At 38.8% G+C, this 6,565-nt stretch overlaps 1 protein-coding gene across 2 annotated transcripts in view; it reads left to right on the top strand.

The window, feature by feature from the left end:
- ppp1r16b (protein phosphatase 1, regulatory subunit 16B) overlaps positions 1 to 6,565 on the top strand; it is a 79,786-nt gene that overhangs the window by 15,283 nt on the left and 57,938 nt on the right. The window lies entirely within an intron of this gene.

Raw genomic sequence — 6,565 nt, 5'->3', positions numbered from 1 at the left:
GTCTGTGTGTCTGTGTGTCTGTGTGTCTGTCTGTCTGTCTGTCTGTCTGGAGCTCCATGGCTCACTGAAGCCTGCCCTGTTTTTTTGTTTATCTGTTTACATGTAACAGCTGCTAATCTGCTTTTTCTTTCCACTCCTCTGACACTGAATAAAATGGAACCTGCTGCTATTGCTGCTGAGGGAGCCGAAACAGATTCAGAACATAGTGGGATAAAAAAGCCAATAAGAAATAATTAAAAAAAAGTAATCTCATTCCAACTAAATGCATACCCTGTTGTTAAATGCTGATGGAGATGAATGCAAAAATAATGGATTTGGCATTTTGATGAAACCCCCTGTTCTTCCATTACAGAATTGAAGAAAAACCAGAAACATGTAGGTGAGTAGTTTAAGCAACCCAAAGCCTAATTAAAAGATTACCATATAGAATACATAATTAGAGACATTATGCAACTTTTGGTTTTACAGATGTAAGAGGACACAGAAATCTATAGTACTGTAATCTGAGCACATAATTCAAAAGATGAGACGAAACAAATGATACACCGTATTGAAAAGAATAAAAGAACTGAGGGGAACTGCAGCAGTACTTCAAGCTCTGTGCAGGGTGTGTGTACAGTATACCACTGTGTTTCAGGTGTAATGCAGTGTGTGTCTCCAAACACAGACCTGTGTTCAGTCAGTTTGACTTCAGTGACTTCAGTCTGGCATGGCCAGGGGTTATGTTTCGGCTAATGGCTTTACGGTTGTCAGAAAGGTCAGACGTCAAATCTCAGTGCAGTAGTCAAAACCAACTGGCTCGTGTTTTAATGGCCATGTGCTCTTTCATGAGCCTTTTTTGCAGTGTTTCCTCAACACTGACTCAGGGCCCAAATTAATTGCTAGTGTATGATAATGAGCACCTTTGGGCTCAGTTCTGAAATTTGGGTCTGCAGTGAAATAATCATTCAAGTTTTACACAAACCACCAGGTCAACCCAAGTTGTAGTAAATTAGAACAATCATTTAAATTAAAAGCTGTATTTGTTATTTTAGATAAATATCTATGGCAGCGCATAAATAATCATAAAGATCTGTTTCATGGTAAAGGTCACTGGCTTGAAAAATGACCGTGTCCTGATCAGCCTGGGTATAACACATTGAACATTAAGGTTTTTCTGCATGCTACATGCTTTAGGCACCTATTAGCATGTGATAAATGCCACACATTGTTTTCTGGTATGCAAAGAGTGGGCTCATGCAATGATTTCTCTTCGAGTCTAATATGTCAGCTGAGGCCGTCATTTTCTTCAGTGACAGACACGGCGTACTGAAAATGAACTCACAGTCTGATGTTATGGATTTGGTTTTGTCTCTGATGACCTTAACACTTTGGTAAAGCTCAATTATGAAATTGGAACAGGCTGTCATTTAGCAAAAGCCTTTATGGTTCAGCTAAACCATGAAATGAGAAGAAGTCATTTAATTTCAATAGGCTGGCTGGATTGCTCATTTTAAACATGGAATTGGATCGAGCTCTTTCATTGCCGATGTCTTAATAAAAAAAATCCTGTTGTACTCTTCCAGAAGGCGTGTAAAAAAATTGACTGATTTGAAAGAGAAGCTTTGCTCAGTCGCACAAAACTCAATCTGTCATTTCACACCGGGGTTTTAAGAAAGCCTGTAATGAATTTCCAATTCTTTAAACTCTAGTTAACTAATTGGGGAATAGTCTCATTTGCCCCACGACCCTGAAACTTTTGGCGGGATACAAGGTTTCAGGAAGTGAATTGCTTGTATCTGAGCAGTGAATGATGATGGTGTGTGTCACTTGTACAAAAGCTGTAACTCCTACTATCTGGCTGAATTGTTTTGGTGGGGCTTTTTGAATCAGCTTTGCCCCCCCTTGGTATTAGTAATTGATTAAATGAACTAGTGGGACCTGGAGACATAAGTGTTGGCCTGTAGCACGGGGTGTTAGGGACTATGGGGTCGGGATTGTGATGGGAGGGGGCACAGAGAAGGGACATAGTTTTTATGTCCGTTTGCTAAGGCCACAGTTTCACAAGCAGGCACGCAGGCAAACACAGGACAGGGTACAAACTCTTTCTCATGACATAGGGGGTTTATACGGCAAGCATGTCGATTAAATGCAGATACACACACACAAACTGTCACACACACTGGCCCATTGTGTGTGACACTGCCGCCACTGTGTCTCCTTGCGGAGCGTCCTGACACAGCACACGCCTCCTCACTGCTAAATGTCATGCACTGTTACTGACATTACTGGTTAAGCAAAGTGCAGCGAGTGTGCGTGTGTGTGTGTGTGTGTGTTTGTTTGTGTGTCATGTTCTTGTGTATTACTTGTTGTTATTGTTGTGTATGCAGTAGAAGCAATGAATTGGTTAATCAGTCAATAGAAAATTCAGCTTTTTGGCAACAAATTGATAAACAGTTTTTGTTTGTCAATTTTCTAGCAAAAAATGCCAGATATTGTATGGAAAGTTGAGTATATTTAGGTTTTCCCTGCTTTATATCAATAAAATAGCACTCAATTAACTCAAGTTATCTATTGATCTAGCACGATGTCTTTTTCATACTGAAATCTGTTCAAAGTGATGTCTTAAGAAAGTTACATAAAAATATTTACAGTCATACAAAACAAAGTGATACTTTCACGCCAGAGATTTTTTACGTTTTTGGTTGAAAACTGATTCAAATTTGTGGTTGACTGAAATTTTCTGTTGTTTTACTTATCATTTCAGCTCTGTTCTGTTTTACTGTAGTCGCCTCTTTCCCCAGACGTGTTTACTTCATTCTCCCTGGCTGCGTAACTTTGCTTGTGCCAGACAGAGACTTAAACAGCATTAGCTTGTATCCTCAGACCACGTCCACACGGACCAAAACGATCTTTTTTCCCCCCGGTCTTCCCTGGCATCTGTAAAAGAATAATTACGTCCAAACGGATCCATTTGTAAATGACTCGACATGCTAGTTCATATTCCAGGCTTATAGGTTTGATTGATATCTTTATTTCGAACATGCAAGAGAAAGTGTATACAAATAAAATAAAAATAATAATAAAAGAAATAATAAAACATGTTTAAAAACATTGGAGAGAAACTAAACAAACAAAGTACCCTTCTTTTCTGTGTTAACATCCCTCTATTACATGTGCAAAAAGGAGTAGGAAGAAGTAAAACTTATGTCCCCACCCCTTTTAATTCTTGCATTCCTTTAATTTACATTTATTTTAATTCTGTTGCTATATTATATATATATATATATATATATATATATATATATATATATATATATACACACACACATACCCACACAATACATATATCTAAATAATAATAAACAAAACAAAAAACACAACAAACTTTCTACAGTGCTCTCTATACTTTCTAAAACTAATTTCTTTGTACATTTTTTTGAAAAGGAATATGTTTGGGTAATGCTTTAGGTTCTCATTTAGTTTGTTCCACAATTTAACTCCGCAAATTGATAAACATAATCTTTTCCTTGATGTTCTACATCTATTAGTCTTAAAATAGGTGGCGGAGAAGAAGAGGTGGAGTATGCGCATAAGCTTGTGCGCTGTATACAAACAGACAGTAGAAGAAGAAACCAAAACACAGTTTTAGCATAATATTTTGCTCTAATAACCCTAATAGGCACAATGTCTTCTCTAGCAGGAAGACCATCATGTAGTCCTCCATTGATGTTGTTATGAGACATCGTCGCAGGATAAGAGGTCAAAGGCTAGAGGTCGCGGGTTGTGGCTATGACCTCATCGATATGTATGATGGGGCGTTGTTTTTGATTTTTTTCACCCTGGGACCAGGTTCCAAAAAAGTGTGTCTTCAGGCAGTGTGTTTACAGAATTTGTTTGGACGATCGACCAAAATTATGCGAAACGTGCGTTTGCACCAAAAAAACGTTTCCTTGGGGATGGCCTCTCATACCAGCAGACGATGAACTGTGAGGAGGAGAGGGGCCTGTTAAAGTACAGCTGGATTCACCAGCAGCACAAGAACACAACACAAACACATGCATTCTTTTGTGGTGCAGTGCTCGGCCTTCTTCTTCTTCTCGCTGATTGACGGGGTTAGTCTCAGTGGGTGGAGTATTCCTATTTTGGCAGCTTGCGCCTATAACTGTCTGTTATAGCTCAGAGGGCAGCTGTGAAACTTTGCACCTCTAAGTATTCGTCTTTGTCACAGTCAGAAGTTAAAGTGAAATAATTGAAGTGAAGTAATTAGCTGTCAAGATGGTTTATTCAGCACCTGAGGAAGATTACCATTGTTATTATGAAAAGCAAATCCGTAATAGGTTTTTTTTTTTAAATTCAAAATGCGATACAAATGATGGATTGGGAAGTCTTTTAAAAAAATATGGTTTTCATTTAAAGTATTATTATAATCTTTTGTCAGCTACTGAATAGAGAGGTGTCTGCGTTCAGCATTAGAACAAAACCTTTCACTGGTAATCTTTTTGGTTTATTGGCATTTCTTTAAACCAATCCCAATCGTCTCGGGTGGCGTTAAGCACCAGACAGAGCCACGGTGCCGCTGCAACATAGTCTTGGCAAGGAACTTGTTTTAGTGCAACATGTGTACGTTCAAAAGTTGTTTTAGTTGTGTGACAGAAAACTCAGATTGGACAGATAGTCTTGCTAGCTGTCTGGATTTACCCTGCAGAGATCTGAGGAGCAGTTAATCATAGTCCTCAGAAATCTACCCGAGTTTAGAATTCCAACACAAAGAAAGCGGAAGGTAACGGACATGCGGCTGAAATGAGGAACAACCGGCGGAATTTCCTGCGGCACCAGAGCAATCCCGGAAGTGGAACGCTGTGGATGTAGACTGTAGACAATATATACACACTAATATATACACAATATATACATACTCTAAACAGAAACAATATAGAGGTGATGGGCGGGAGGTTTTGAAAGCCTTTTGGTGGTCCACCACCAGGCCTTATTTTGAGCTTCAAGTCCACTAGTTTTAATGTATTCTCTCTTTAAAATAGTCAGGGTTAAGACAGCGATTCTCTTGGCACTCAGACAAATCCAAACACAAGTGACCGACTTCCTCTTGAAAATTCACATGTGGTTTTGAAATCAAAGAAATGAATAGATATAACTGCTTACCTTGCATTGACTATATGCACAGAGAATTAACTTTCTGTTGACTCGCTCAACTTTTCAGGATCCAAGCTCATAATGACTGCACAGGGTGTGTTTGGATGGTGGAGGGGCTTTCAGAACGTGCATCCTATTTTATTACAGATAAAACAGACAGCATGGGGTGTCAGTTGAGTGGAAAATTCTGTCGTCACTGCCTCTGTTTCTTAGTACTGATACTTTGCAGGTGTTTAGACAGTGACTAAGCAGCTCAGTCATTTGTCCCAAAGATTTCAGTCCTTGTTCATTTTGGTGACACAAATAGTTATTTTGTCAGAAATAAAGACTGGTGTGTGTGTTTACAGGGGAACCCAAGTTGTTAAAATAAATAAGTCGGTCAATCTGATTTCACCCTCCACACAGTGCGAGTAGCTTTTCCCTACCAAGGAGCCACCAGGAACATTAACGTAAAAGTCTGTAAACATAAAGTATGTCTGAATGACAAAATGCCATTACTTTAAAGGTGCTCTAAGCGATGCCGTGCATGTTTTACATTACATTACAACATTTGTTGTCACACACTGCAAACATCTCCTCACTATCTGCAAGCTGCCTGTCCCCTGAACACACTGTAAAAAAAACAAGGTCTCTGTAGACACCCCAGGGTTTACAAACAGCAACAAAATAAACTGTGCCCACCTGCACCACGACACATACACAAATAGTGTTCCAGCATTCCAGCCATTAACTGACAAGAAGGATTTGGGGGTGGGGGGTTAATGGAGGAGGGCAGGGCAAGCTTACTTCAAATGTCATCAAGAAGTAACATCACCCAACATTGCTTAGAGCACCTTTAACAAAAAGATGCAACAGTTGTGTATTGCATGTCTGACAAAAGGCTATGGAGATTTATCTGCATCTTGGTGGTTCATGTCTTATTGCTTTTAAAAAGCTCAGTATCTGAGCAAACTGTATTTATTGATAAAGAAAGACGTGATATTGGTTAAAGGATTGGAAAAAAGATATTTGAGTTGGGATTGTTTTGTCAAATTGAAAGTTTATTTCCCCACGCTGCTAACAAACATGTACATGTATTGAAGGTTGAGGTGCAGGTGGAAACAAAATAAGCACCAAGGATGCAGGAAAAAGTAGTAGAGTTTAAGTTAAACTATTTTTAATATCAAAAACTTCTAGCAGGACAGTTAATAAATAAATAAATTTAATAAATAAATAATAAATAAAAATTAATTAATAAAGAGGTTATGATGAAATCCTGCCTGTTGTGTATTATGTGCTGGGTTGTGAGGCCTTTATCTATACTGTATGTCTGATGACCTCCAGTATTACCTCAATCTAGCTGCTTTGTGGAGATATTAGTGTAAGAAAGCGTAATAAAGCTTGAGACACACACACACACTCACACACACACACACACACACACACACACACA

The sequence above is a fragment of the Etheostoma spectabile genome, chromosome 4 (genome assembly GCF_008692095.1).
Source record: "Etheostoma spectabile isolate EspeVRDwgs_2016 chromosome 4, UIUC_Espe_1.0, whole genome shotgun sequence".
NCBI lineage: Eukaryota > Metazoa > Chordata > Actinopteri > Perciformes > Percidae > Etheostoma > Etheostoma spectabile.
The sequence above is the reverse complement of the archived record's forward strand: the minus strand, read 5'-3'. Positions and strand labels throughout refer to the sequence as shown.